The 15,227-nt window shown below is 40.4% G+C and overlaps 1 protein-coding gene across 6 annotated transcripts in view; it reads left to right on the top strand.

The window, feature by feature from the left end:
- Nucleotides 1–15,227, top strand: part of THADA (THADA armadillo repeat containing) — a 324,964-nt gene that overhangs the window by 175,759 nt on the left and 133,978 nt on the right. The gene's annotated exons all lie outside the window — the stretch shown is intronic.

The following is a 15,227-nucleotide window of genomic DNA, read 5'->3' as shown; positions in this document are numbered from 1 at the left end:
TGATTCAGTCAGATCGTCTTTTGCATTAAATCCCGTATTTTTTACTTCATGCTTTCTTTCCCATTTGTACATAGCTCTCTGAACCAGATAAAGTTCTGTCTCTTCCATCAAGTGCCTACCGACTATTCTGGGCCACTCCCTGCTCAAGGTGAAGTTGTGAGCATTCCTTGAAAGAGAGGAAGGAGAATTAGACACATCAGGGAGAGTTTGTGCTGTGGCATCACACATAGAAATGCGAAGCCCTACTCTCCTGTTTTCTCAGTGCTACAAAAGAGACTTTTTATTTTTAATAAATATACAAATACACTTACTGCTTTTAACTTAACATTTCCCCCACAAAGGACCAAAGCACAACAAATGAATGAGAAAGAAACTTCTTACCGGAACTGTCTTTTTTAAACCCTAACGATAAACTTGGAAACGGGTGGTACTCGACACATCTGTTCATGTGGCTGCTGGGGTCACTCATGTTGGGGCGGGATTGGGGGTGAGATTCAAGTATCAAGACATGTTTGTGGTTTGTGAGCAGAGTTGAGGAGTGGCCTTGAGATCCCAGTATGTGCCATAAGGTTGAGGTCTCTGCTGCCGACACGAGAGGCACCGTATAGAATGGTTAATGGCCTGGGACTCTGGAGCCAGACTGTCTCAGGGTCAGTCTCACTACTCACTGCCTGCACATCTGCAATTGTTTTTTATGTTATTACTATTATTATTAAGTTTTTTATTTTAATTACAAGATAGTGAACATACAGTGTTGTGTCTTCATTTTTGAAACAAGGACAACAGTGATATATACCTGCTAGGGATTTTGTGAAGATTAAACGAATTAAAGCATATAAAGTGCTTAGAATAGTACCTGGTACATAATATGATATATAGTTACTATTGTTATAGTTTTAATGAGCCTGTACTATAATGAAAAGTAAGATTTTTAATAACTAATTCCCTCTAGGTGACAACGAATGCAAGATAGGCCTGTCTTCATGCCTTCCTTTCTTGGTTGTTACATATATTCAGCAAGTATTTGTTAAATTTATTAAATGCCTCCTACGTACCACTGTGTCCATCAGAACAGTGACTAAGTCGGTTCTTGCACTGAAGGAATCCAGGACAAAAACAGCCCTCTGAGAACGAGCAATCACCATGTAGTGTGCTAAGTGCTAGAGGAACACCTAGCAGGGCCACCTGACTGGTGTTGAGGGAGTCAAAGGAAAGCTTCCCAGAAAAAGTGACCTCGAAGTAAAGGCAGAAAAAGCCAAGCAAAAGGTGGAGGGAGAGCCCCCCACGCAGAGAGAACGGCATATAGCAGGGCTCAGGATGGGTGACAAGTCAGCCCATCTGGGAACTGCAGGCTTGGGTGGGATGAAGTTCTAGGTTGGCAGGTCACAAACTGGTCTCAGGACCTCTTTACCCTCTGAAAAGCTATTGTGGATTCCAAAAACACTTTTGTCTATCAATATTTAATTAGAAACTGAAACAGGAAATCTTAAAACACAAGAACTCACAAGCACACATTCCATTAGTCATTATTAGAATGCTGACATCATCACACACCTTGTAGCCCCTGGCAAACCCCACCATGTGCCGTCTGTGTGAGAAGGAGAATAAAGGGGAAAGGAATGTCTTAGTGTCATTGAAGATAGTTTGATCTTGCAGACCTCCTGAAAAGACTGCGGCCCCCAAGCGACCAGAGCAGATCCTCTGGTCTATGTGGTATATATTGGGGGTCTTTGGTGGTCTCTTCAGTGCAGTCTCTCAAGCACTCATCTCCCTTGGTCCTCACTACATCTCAGTGATGACGAGAGGGCTGGAGGGTATTATCTTGGTTTTAAACGTGGGACCCTGAGGCCCATACAAGTTAGATGTCTCGATTCTCTGTCGGACACTACTCTGAAGGGAAGGAGCTGGCAATAGTGAGTAACGAAGGACATGCTTTTCAAAGATGCCTCGATTCTGCATCTGAGTTAGAGGCGGGGGTCAGATTGTCAAGCAGGAGGCAGGTAGTGGGGATCAGCCATCAGATCTTCTTTATTGCAGATCCATTCTTGGCTCAATCTTGTCAGAAGAGGTTGGGATTGCTTCTTTGGCTGGCTCGCCACTTGTACAAATGGGCCTCCCAACCTCGTTTCCCACACACAACACTAACAGGTCTGGCTTGTGTCTCACCAGTCTGCCCAGCAACAGAGCATGGTCTTCTGCTCTGTCTCTGGGCTGCCTTTGATATCTCCAATTTACTTTTTCTGTGACCTGAAGGGTGAAACACCATGGAAAAGTAAAAGCCTTGTGACTCCAGGTTGGTTGTGGCCGTTGCTTTTGTTCCTGAGTGTTGGGAGGTAAAGGGAGATGTTTTGTTGAAAACAAAACAAAATAGTATGGTGTTGGGTATCATGTTCATGTTTGTCAAACAGATTCCTGTCTTTACCCAGATTGGTTTATACCCTGGTTGAAAAAAGGAATTCAAAGGCATGTGAAAATCTTTTCTGTCATGTCCACTTGGGTGTCTCATCTGTGTTGTAATAGCTGTGTTTCACTCTGTTGTTCTTTATGGGGAAAACGCAAGGGGTTAAGACGGAAAGGGTTCTTTTTCTCTTTCCTTTCTACGGTTTATGGATTCCTTCTCCACATGGAGTTATCTTTGAAATCAGTAAAAGGCCGGGAAAAGAGGTGTTAGGGATTGAAAGGCATGAGAATCTCCATGGGACTTTCAGAGCCAGCTAAATAAATATAAAATTGTTATTTTTTTTCAGAGGGAGGAAATCATTTTGTAATCAGAAAACAAATTCTTCCACAGAACATTTTCTTGAATTATACATTTTGGCTTCTTTGAAAAATGTTTACATAAAAATATCAAACCTCAGAGTATTTCTATAGAATACCTTGAAAATGAGAAATATGCTGATCTCTGAATTTTCCGAGGCGATGGAAGAAAGACTCAAATTATAGGACGTGCATAAAAAGAAAACATATGAAAATCGTTTCTTAATCATTTTAAAAACCAGAGGTTCCTAATTGCAGTGTTGACATGGATGGAAGTAACACACATGAGAAAAGGTGAGATTATGCAGCCGGTTCATAAGAGCCAATGGTAAATGACATTAAATCTCCATAAAGGCTAGATAAGAGCCATGGACATTACCTCATTTGGGAACAACACTGGCTGGCAGGGCTACCCTGTCTTTTAAGTAGAATTAACCGTCTGTTTTTCTTGCCAAAATTCTTCATGTTGGGGCCTTAACATTATTACTAGGTTACTTATCACTCCCGAGAAATCATATTGGCATTAAAAAAGTTCTCTTGTGTTGAAGAAGAGTTTTGGCCAATGATTATGAGGTAGGATGTATTCTGATTTGGGGGCACTTAAGTCACATTTTGGTGTCTCGTAAGGAAATATATACCATTTGAAATACAAGTTTGAATTTTGAGTTATTTTCATTTTCTTTTTCTTTTTTAAGCTTATTTATTTATTTTGAGAGAGAGCATGCTCATATGCACGTGCGAGCTGGGGAGGGGCAGAGAGAGAGGGGGAGAGAGAGAATCCCAAACAGGCTGTGAGACAGCACAGAGCCCAACTCGGAGCTTGATCCCACAAACTGTGAGATCATGACCTGAGTCAAAATCAAGAGTTGGGCACTTAACCAACTGAGCCACCCAGGTGCCCTGGGATTTTTTTCATTTTCTATTTTGGTTCTTTTTCTCATGATATAAACACACAAGCGGTGGTCCCTACTCTTTCTTTACCTAAGCTCTCTTATATGAGTAAGGTGAAAAGACAGTTGAGGTAATTCAGCCTCTGTTGAAGCAGAAGAACCACTTTTGCATTTCTCTGAATGAACATTCTAGGCAAAGGTATTCTTTTTTCCTCAGTTAATCCAGACAATCTCCATAGTTCTAAACACCCCTTTGCTGGGATTAAATTTTCTCAGTCTTTACCAGAAGAATCTGTTGAACACCGTGTTTAATTCTCTTACTCCTCCGTCCCCTCCCCCTACCCAAATTGGGAGCTTTGATGTTTGCACTTTGGGAATCCTGAGCCACTTTTCTGACTGTGGAGCTGAGCGGCAGTATTGGACTTTTGGGTTGACATGAAATATTAACCGGAGATGGACTTCAGACAGCCTAAGCCCACACATTTGGTGAGTTTGCCATAAGAGAAGTAAAATGAACGTTTTGAGCACCACCTGTATGCTGCATAAAATGAATGTGTGATTTCATTAATACTCTCAGCAATCCTGCAAGGTGTTTAGAAAATGGTACCTCCTGCTAATTGATGTGAATAACAACTTTTTATGTCTTAGGGAAACCAAGCAAAGAATCCAGCTTTGCTTTGTCTTTAATCCCTTGTCCCTGAGTCCTGAAATCTGATTTGATGCTAGAAACAAAGTAAGTCCATTGGTATTAGAAAGACAGAGGAGGTATTAGAAGACACCTGGATGGCTCAGTTAGTTAAGTGTCTGACTCTTGATTTCGGCTCCAATCATGATCCCAGGGTTAGGAGATAGAGCCCTGGGTTGGGCTTTGCACTGAGCGCTGAGTGTGGAGTCTCTCTCTCTCTCTCTCTCTCTCAAAAAAAAAAAAAAAAAAAAAAAAAAAAGACAGAGGGACAGAGGAAGTCACTGACACCCTGAGAGGCTACAACCAACTAGTAAGACATTTTTTTTCGTATAGTTGACACGCAATGTTACATTATTCTCAGGTTTTCAACGTAGTGATTCAACAACTCTATACATGATGCTGTGGTCACCACAAATGTAGCTACCATCTGTCCCATTACATCACTGTTACAATATCATTGACTATATTCCTTATGCTCTGCCTTTTATTCCTGTGACTTAATCATTCCATAACTGGAAGCCTGTATCTCCCACTCCCCTTCATCCATTATGCCCATCCCCTACCCTCCTCCTCTTTGGCCACCACCAGTTTGCTCTCTATATTTACAAGTCTGTAAATATTTATTTACAAGTCTGATGCTGCTTTTTGTTTGTTTATCCATTGTGGTTTTGTTCGTTTTTTAGATTACACTTGAGAGTGAAATCATAGCAGTTTTGCACCTTCCCTCCCTCCACTCATCTTTTTCTCATGATTTCTCTTTGGTGTCTCATTTAATAGTCTTAAATACATTAAATCGTCTAAAAGTACAGAATCCTCCATTGGTACCTCGGTTATAGGCAAGCATGAAGTTGCCATACCTTCTGTCATCCTTAAGAGTGTGAGACAAAACACTCAGACATGGACACCCACAGAAATTGTGGGTTCTAAGCCTAGGAGCTGCAGGGCACATGAAAAAGAGGTCAAGATTGAATTCAATTCAGTACACTCAGTGGTTTGCATACCCAGTTCTAGGTACAGGTGAAGACATAAGTTTGCCTTTCTAACCTCCCAGGGAGGGAGCTGTGGGTTAGAAGCCAAGCGAGCCAGCCAAACCCTCGCACCAGGGAGCATATGAATAACAGAAATGAAGATGAGGCAAGAGAGAAAGCTGCCAGATATGGAATCAGGCATGAGGGAGACTGAGACTAAGATAACATTCTGCTTGAATCTAGAACACTCTGTTTTAGGCCTAGAGTTGGGATCTTTATGGGTGTGAGAACAGCTGTGCAGGGATGGGCAGGACAGCAGGAGAACAAAAGTAGAGGTGGATCTTGGCATTACCTTTGTGAAACAGAAAAGCAGAAAACCTGGAAAGAAATAAAGGTAGGTCAATTCAGCCAGCCGCTTCTCTGAAGGAATCACTGTTCAGGAAACAGGGATAATACCGACCGTCCTTGACTCTGTGCCATGGAGAGAAGTAGTGGAAACAAAAAGAAAACCAGTGATAGAGGTAGTCTTAAGTATGAATTCTGTCAGTGTTTTCTAAATATAAGGAAATGAGTGTTTTAGAAAAAAGTGTATTTTTTACTAAGTGTTGTACTAAAACTTACAATCAAATTTAAAAGAATGATCCACTCCATCTTTTCAAATTGTGACCATAAGATAGCACCTTATGCTTGAAAAATTGTATCTTTTTTGTATTTCTTAAAAGTACAAAATTGTGAAACATAAAGCAGAGTCCTCAAGCTGCCTAGAAATAGAACATTACTTGATAGATTCCATTTGGTGACTTAAGGTTGGCCTGTCTCCATTGTTTACTTTATGCACGGAAAATAAAATTTCAGAATGGAAAGTAAAAACAAAAGCATGAAATTATGCTGATGTTGTAAGTTATAAATGGATTGCTGGTCAGTGTGCTTTTTTTCTGGAATGAGTCATAAAGAAAGTGCTCACTTTGGTCACTGGTGGCCAGATTCATTCTCTCTGAGGACTGGTGTTTGTCCGAAAGGAGGAAAATCTAAGTTGCTAGGAAGGTCTCCAGTCCAAGAAGGCCGAGCTTCTCCAATGCTGTGCTTGTACATGCTTCAAGTATTGACTGATTCCTTCAGCTCCCAGCGAGTCTGAGTAGGGCCTGGCAGGGCTGGGGGCTCTAGGCCGTCACCTGCAGCTGGGAGCAGTCGCATCTGTTTGTCCCAGAGTGCCAAAGAAAGATTATTTTCTATGTGTGTGCCTTGACGTGAAAAGGATTGGGAAGCACTTTAATTTAAAAAAACAAAACTAAACTAAACCTTGTTAAATCTTACCTTTTGGCAATATATTCCTTTCTGGATGTAAGCCCAGAAAAGTCATTTTTAATTAAAATGCTACTTTGGAAGATGAATTAATCCTTTCCTTATAAATATCGAAAGGCTTTTATTTGGTATGTGTTACTTAGGGAGCTTTCTCTGGGTGTAGGAGACAGCCCTTCGCTGCCAGGTCTGGAGCGTTGATGATAGTACACGGTCATTGTCACCAGCCAAAGTGCTACTGCTATTTTGTAGTGCTCTGAACTCATAGTCTGTGGAATTTATAGATTTATCAGAAGATGTGCTACCGTTTGGGATAGAGTGAGGGAAGTAATAGTGTAAAGAATATATATATTATATACACACGCCAGTTACTGAATCTTATATACCGGGGTGTGTGGATGTTGAGTGCCTTTGGAGGCTCTTCTGAGTGATGGATATTACTCCCATTGTACTAATGAGAAGACTGAGGGCGAGAGGGGTTATGAGATTTGACTAAAGTTATGCAGGGATCAATTAGAAAAAGCAGAGCCGGGATTCAGAGCTTTCAAGCTTCTGTGGTTAATTGCCATGCTGTACCACTTCTCAGGATGAGGGAAAGAACATTCTCAGGCTAGAGTGACTCTCTCTGAGGCCTTCAAGGTGTGGAGTGAAATGGAAGTTGACATTGTCTACTGATTTGTGCCTTCTGTTGGTTGAGTACCAACTACATGCCAAACCCTGTTCTAGATACTTGGAATACATCAGAGAACCAAGGAGACAGATCCTTGCTCGCAAATATCGCTGGTCTCACCGACCTTGCAGTCTAGAGGCAGGGAGACAAACCAGAGCAAATGATAGTATCATATAATTTATTATAATAAATAAATTGTATCATTTACCGGAAGATAATACTTTTGTGGACAAAAAGAACAAGCAAAGTGGGATAAAGGGAATCAGGGGCTGGTAAGAGAGGCCAGATGACAGTATCAAAGGAGGTGTCAGAATAGTTGTTGAGAAGTAGCATTTGAGCAAATCCCATTAATAGACAAGGGGAAACTTTTTTTTTTTAAATAAAGGGTAAACCCCTTTTCTCCTGAAATTGGGTTTGTTACACATATCTGTATGTTCAAGATTACCTTTAACTATAAAAAGTGCTAACAGAGTAGACAGCAAGCAGTAGATAAACAAGGTGTGGAAGGACACTATTATTTTAGAAACTGGAATGCCTTGTAAAATCCCCGTGCTATACGTGCAGATTACTGGGGACTGTGTGAAGGCATTTCCCTGTACAAGCAAGGCAGTCTGTCTCCATTCTCGTGAGCATAGGTAAAGAGGAAAGTATCTCCCATAATCTCCTGTTTCCCAGGATAATCTTCCCTTTGACTCTCTGTCCTTAGGCCCTAGAGACGTGGAGTAAATAGAGAGAATGTTTACTTACTCTTTTATTTAGCACATGCTTACTGAGTGGTAATTAAGTGCATAGTACTATGCCAGGTGCCATGGAAGGTACAAAGAAAAGTTAATATGTAACATGTTCTCTGTTCTCAAGAGGCTTATGAGCTGCCTTGGAAAACAAGCCATCGATACCGCACACAATTACACAGAAATACATGGCTGCGGCGTGTGCCAGGCAGGTGGCTGAGGACACGCATCTGAGAGAAGAGCTCAGAGAAGGCTTTGTGAGGACACCGCGTCTTAGGATAAACCTTTCAACAATTTCCTGTTGTTGACAGGGACTTGATGTGAGCCGAGGCACGGAGTGGGGCATGCAGAAGGTGTTTGTGACAGTGGGTTAGCCTCCCGGGTCCCGGAGTGCACTGGGGAGGTGGGCTGTGTGATGGTAAGGTGGGCACGGGTCAGCAGCATCAGAGAGACGACAAACGCCAGGCCCCGGCATTCACAGCGTGTGAGCCATGGCCTTCAAAGTGAAGTGTGGAAGAATAGGTTGGCACGTTATTTTTCTCCCTTATCCCTTTGACTACTATTTTAGAGCAGACGTGTAATAATGTACATATCAACAGACTGGCATATAATTTCTAAATAAGTATATAAAAGCTGGGAACAGCTCGAAGAAGTGACTCCACATAAGTAGGAGCTCGGACTCTGGAGCCAGCTTGTGTCCGTGCACATCCTTTCTCTGCTGCGTCCCAGCCGTGTTATTCTGGGTGAGTTGAAATCTGCACCTCCCCCATCCGTCTTCCTTGGTAAATGGGAAGGTACCACAGCCTCATAGGTTGGTCGTGGGGATTAAACGAATTCGTATAGGAGTGGTGCTCGGCATCGTCTCTGGCAGAGTCAGGTGCCCAGGAAGTGTTAGTCAGTTCTGTTCCGACCTGTGCTGCTGCAACCACCGCTGTCACAGCCACCCCCGAGAGGGGTTTACGATCCAAGAGTGCCGAGACCACTGGTACTGATGGTGAGTGAAAGATTTTGCACTAAGAAAAGCCGTGTTGTAGAAAAACGAACGTTGTGCATTGAAGTAATGCTGTTCACAACATGAGGATTCCTGTCGATGGGTGTGTGTGTAAGAGAGAAGTAAGTCGATTTTCGGCAGTTTTGACTTAATGTGTTAGCATGCTTCACAAAGAGGTTCCTTTGGTCAGTGTTCTCTACCTTCCTGTAGATCATATTAAAGATTATAAGACCAAGAGTAGTTCTGATTTTTGAGGGTCGAGTTCCTGCCTAGCGGGCTGTTACTCCTTGCACCTGTTCTGTTTTGAATTACAGCCCCTCCCTCAGACCCCATCACAAACCTGATGAGTCAGGAAAGGAACACCGTCACATTGTCCCAGACAAAGGAGGCTTTCATCATTCAGAGGGGGAAATTTGAAGTTCATAAAGTGAAAGGGGGTTATGGGATCCTCCTAGATAGATTAATCTAGCACTTCTCCAAGTTCATTTTTCATCTTGGAAGACAAACTTTCCATCCTCTCCCAGCCTTATTGTTTGGGACTTTTTGTGACTAAAGATAATTCTGAACGTACTTTAAAAACTACAAAGCAACAAAACATCATTACGGGCACGCTAGCAGGCTCCTGTCATTTCCCAGAATTTCTATAAAATATCTGATGGTATATCGTCCTGTTATGTGGTGCAATTTATTGGGTCAGTCTCCATCCCATGAAAATAGCATTATTTGTTGTTTGCTCTCAGCTATGTCAGTCAAACAGTAATACCTTACCGTTTTTATTGTGGAAGCATTTTTGAGCTTGCAGAGCATATGTACTTGTTCCATTGCCCTGGGATTTATTTAGAGCACCCAGCATATTTCTGTTACTGAGGACTAAGTTGGCTGTTCAAAAGCACTGTGGTTGAGTATAGCCAGACAATTTGGCATCCACTCCCGAGGCCTGAAGTAAAATCAGCTCATGGGCCTAAAGGAAAGTATAAATAAGTAATAAAACTCTTTCTATTTTAAGCCATATTGTCGTTCATGACATTCTTCTGTTTCCCTGTACTATGTACCTCCCTCCTCTCTAACCCTGTCCTTCCATGGCAGGATTTCTCAGCGTTGGCACTGCTAACATTCTGGGCCTGGTAATTCTTTGTTGTGGGGACTGTGCTGTGTGTTGTAGTATGTTTGGTAGCATCTTCCCGACAGATGCCTGTAGTACCCACCCTCCCAGCTGTGACAGCAAAAATGTCAGCAGACATTTCCACCTGTTCCGTGAATGGAAGCAAAATTGCCCAAGGTTGAGAGCCTTTGTTGCACAGTACCTGTAGATTTTCTCCACCATCCTGTGTGGACAAGGTGTGCTGCTGCTCTTTTAAATACTGATGGTCAAAGAAGAAACCATTCCTGACCCATGAACAGATTGTTGGCCCAACAGACGACAATGAGCTGGACACAGGAATAAGAGAAGGGGAGGAGCAACCCAAAACAGGCTGGAAATCTCAAAGGGAGCACCTTTCTCCTCCCGGTCTCTCTCTCTGCTGGAAAAATGCTGTGGACGTGTAAGCCAACACACTTTCAAAATCCTAGCTTTTTATAGTTGGCTTTGTGTCCCTGTCCCAACCTGCCCCTGATCCCCTTGCATAACGTATAGTTGAAACATTTCTGCCTTCCCCAGACTCAGGGAGCATGATAAAATTCTAGGTTCTATTTACCTAAGGGAGCTTTGGAAAATAACACATAATTAGAATTTCCTCACTTCTGTTTTTTGAAATGTTAGTGTATTTTTATTACTGGGTACAATTGCTGTCTCTTTCATTGAGCCTGTCTTGGGCTGGAGGCAACAGGGTGTGTGGAATGATCTTCTCTAGGAATAGAGGTTCTGTTGAAAACTTAACCTAGGACATCAAAATTTTAATTTTGAGTTAAACACAAAGCTTTCTCCAGACCACCAGATTCAGACCTCAAAAAGGAAACTGGAGGATAAATCTAGATGAAGGTGCTAGAAGTACATAGTGAAGACAATAATTATATTAACTATATTTTCAAAAAGCTCTTAAAAATTGTATGTGTCTCAGATATGTCAACGTCTAGAAAGCCAATAGTAAATCTGTACCTTGACTCTCAAAAATGTGACAATATATAAAAAATAAGTTTTCAAAGCATATCCTTAACACCTCTTTTCAAAATTATCAAATAATTCTTGTGTGTGCTTCTTTGTTTAAAAGGATTTAACTACAGATATTCAAGTGGAGTTCTTACTTTCTGTTTTTAATTAAAGGCAATGGTTGAAAAAATAAGCAAATTAAATCTTAATTGAATTTCTCTTGTTGCTGTCAATAACAAGAACTTTCTGTGCCTTCTCTTCACATCCAGAGATATGAACGGTTGATAATTGGGATAACGGTTTGCACCTGTGAATGTTTGGTAATTTTTTTTTTTCTTCAAACTTATGCATAGTTAATTTATCAGTCACCCTGTTAGGTTAATTACAGATTTTGACATCAAAATATAAAGAGTTAGTAAGAATACAGATCCAGGGTCATGAAAGTCCTTAGAACAAACATACGGACAATGGCATGCTTTTCCCCATTTTAGTAAGAAGTCCATTCAAGTTGACCACTGTTGAGTTCCTATTTCTTTTGAAATATACATTCATTGACATCCCTTTTCCAAATGTCTTGTTACTTTGCAAAACTACCGTTGGATGAGGAAGTCCACCAAAGTCATCCACAGAGTTTTTCCTGTCTAAATTGGTAAGAAGAAAAAGTCCTTCTCTTATATACATGTGGGGTTTTTTTTCAGCCTTATTTGCATACAGCTAATATATAATGTTGTATAAGTTTGTGTACAATGTAATAATTTGATATATGTATATATTGCAAAATAATTTCCACATTAAGGTTAGTTTAGCACATCCATCACCTCATATAATTACAATTTTGTTTTTGTGGTGAGAACTTTTAAGATGTACTCTCTTAACAATTTTCAAATATACAATACAATATTGTTAACTATAGTCACCATGCTCTTACATTACATCCCCAGGCCATATTCATATTATAACTGGAAGTTTGTACCTTTTGACCACCTTTATCTATTACCCTCCACCCCACAACCACTACTCTGCTATTTCTAAGAGTTTGAGTTTTTTTTTAGACTCCACGTATCTAGTGAGATAATACAGTATTTGCTTGCCCTGTTTGAGTCATCTTACTTAGCTTAATGCCCTTAACGTGCATCCATGTTGTTGCAAATGGCAAGGTTTCCTTCTTTTTTGTGGCTGAATAATATTCATGCGTGTGTAAGTGTGTATGTGAGTGTGTGTGTATGTATGGCACATTTTCTTTATCCGTTCATCCATCAGTAGATGCTTAGAGGGGCATGTAGGTGGTTCATTCGGTTGAGTGTCTGACTCTTGATTTTGGCTCAGACCATGATCTCACATTTCCTGAGCTTGAGCCCGACGTCAACCTCCATGCTGTCAGTGTGGAGCCTGCTTGAGATCTTCTCTCTTCCTCCCTCTTTCACTGCCTCTACCCCCTTCTCAAAAATAAATAAATAAACTTAAAAAAAAATGGACACTTAAGTTATTTCCATGTCTTGGCTAATGTAAATAATGCTGCAGTGAACATGAGGGTGCAGATATGTCTTTGAGATAGTGATTTCCTTCACATATATTCCCAGAAGTGAAATTTCTAGATCATATGATAGTTCTATTTTTAATTTTTTTAAGTTTATTTATTTTGAGAGAGAAAAAGCACAAGCGGGGGAGAGACAGAAAGAAGGAGAGAGAGAATCTGAAGCAGGCTCTAGGCTCTGAGCTGTCAGCATGGAGCCCAATGTAGAGCTTGAAACCATGACTGTCAGATCATGATCTGAGCTGAAGTGGGACACTTAACTGACTGAGCCACCCAGGTATCCCTATGTTTAATTTTTTTTATCGTATTTTTTAAAGTAAGCTTTATACCTGGAGTGGGGCTCACACTCACAACCCTGAGATCAAGAGTAGTATGCACACTCTACTGACTGGTGCTCCTCGATTTTTAATTTTCTGAAGAACCTCCATAGTGTTTTCCATAGTGGCTGTACCAGTTTACATCCCCACCAACAGTGCACAAGGGTTTTCCTCATCAGCATTGTGTTAACTCTTGTCTTTTTGATACTAGCCATTCTAACAGGTATGAAGATATCTCGTTGTTTTGATTTGCATTTCCTTGATGATAGTGATGCTGATCACCTTTTCATGTACCTATTGGCCATTTGAATGTCTTTAAAAATTTTTTTTGATTACATTTATTTATTTTTGAGAGACAGAGTGAGACAGAGCATGAGCCAGGGAGGGGCAGAGAGAGAAGGAGACACAGAATCCAAAGCAGCCTCCAGACTCTGAGCAAGCATTCAGCACAGAGCCCGATGCGGGGCTCGAACCCACAAACCACGAGATCATGACCTGAGCCAAAGTCGGACACTTAACCGACTGACCCACCCAGGCACCCCTTGAATGCCTTTTTTGGAGAAAATGTCCACTGAGGTCCTTTGTTTATTATTCAATTGGATTATTTGGGTTTTTTTGCTTTTGAATTGTACGAGTTCCTTATATATTTTGGATATTAACCCCTACTCAGATATGTGGTTTGCAAATATTTTCTCCCTTTCCATTTTGTTGATTGCTTCTTTCACTCTGCAGAGCTTTTTGGTTTGATGTAGGCACACTGGTTTATTTTTGCTCTGGTTGTTTGCACTTTCGGTGTCATATCCATAAAGCATTGTCAAGATCAGTGTCAAAGAGCTTTTTTCCCTGTGTTTTCTGCTACAGGTTTTGTGGTTTCAGGTCTTATGTTTAAGCCATTAATACGTTTTTTGTGAGTGGGGTAAGATAGGGGTCCATTTTCATTCCTTTGCATGTGAATATTCAGTTTTCACAACATCATTTATTGAATAGAATATCTTTTCTCCATTGTACTCTTGGCATCCTTCTCAAATAATAGTTGACCCATATGCTTGGGTTTATTTCTGTGCTCTTGAGTCTGTTCTCTTGGTCTTTGTGTCTGTTTTTATGTCAGTACCATACTGTTTTGATTACTACAGTTTTGTAATACAGTTTGAAGTCAGGAAGTGTGATACCTACAGCTTTGCTCTTTCTCAGAATTGCTTTGGCTATTTGGGGTTTTTTTGGCTCTATACAAATTTTAGGATTATTTTTTCAATTTCTGCAAAAAACTACCGTTAGAATCTTGAGGGATTGTGTTGAATCTGTAGATAGCTTTGGACTTTTAACAATATTAATTGATTAATTAATTAATGACTTTTAACAATAATACATCTTCCAATCTATGAACACAGGATATCTTTCCCTATCTGTGTGTCATCTTCAGTTTCTTTCATCTGCCTTACAGTCTTCAGTGTACAGACCTTCAATCTCCTTGGTTAAGCTTATTCTTAAGTATTCTACTGTTTTTGATGCTTTCACAAATAGGATTGTTTTCTTTATTTCTTTTTCAGGTAATTCATTGTTAGCAGATAGAAATGCAACCAATTTTTGTATGTTGATTTTGTATCTTGAAACTTTACTGAATTCATTTAAGTTCTAACAATTTTTGGCAAAGTCTTTAGGATTATCTCTATGTGAGATAATGTCTTCTGCAAACAGAGACACTTTTACTTCTTTCCCAACTCAGATGCCTTTTATTTCTTTTTCTTGCTGATTGCTCTGACTAGTACTTCTCTTACTATGTTAAATAAGAGTAGTGAGTTGGCACTCTTGTCTTATTTCTAATCTTAGAGGAAAAACTTTCAGCCTTTCACTTTAAATGATGTTAGCTGTGACTTATCATATATGGCTTTATGATATTGCGATACATTCATTCTCTACCCAATTTGTTGAGAGTTTTTATCATGAATGGACGTTGAATTTTGTCAGATGTTTTTTCTGTGTCTATCAAGATGATCCTATGATTTTTATCTTTCATTCTATTAAGGTGATGTATCATATTGATGATTTGCCTATGTTGAGCCATCCTTGCCTCTCAGGGATGAATCCCACTTGATTATAGTGTAATCTTTTTAATGTGCTGTGGAATTTGGCTTACTAGATTTTGCTGAGTAGTTTGACATCTATATCAGGGATGTTGGCCTGTAGTTTTCTTGTAATGTCCTTACCTGGCTTTGGTATCAGCATAATGCTGGCCTTGTAAAATGAGTTTGGGAGTGTTTCCTCCTCTGCAGTTTTTAGAAAGAGTTTGGGAAGGATTGTC

The sequence above is a fragment of the Panthera pardus genome, unplaced genomic scaffold (assembly GCF_024362965.1).
Source record: "Panthera pardus isolate Hobbes unplaced genomic scaffold, ASM2436296v1 HiC_scaffold_25, whole genome shotgun sequence".
NCBI lineage: Eukaryota > Metazoa > Chordata > Mammalia > Carnivora > Felidae > Panthera > Panthera pardus.
This window is presented reverse-complemented; position numbering and strand designations above follow the sequence as displayed.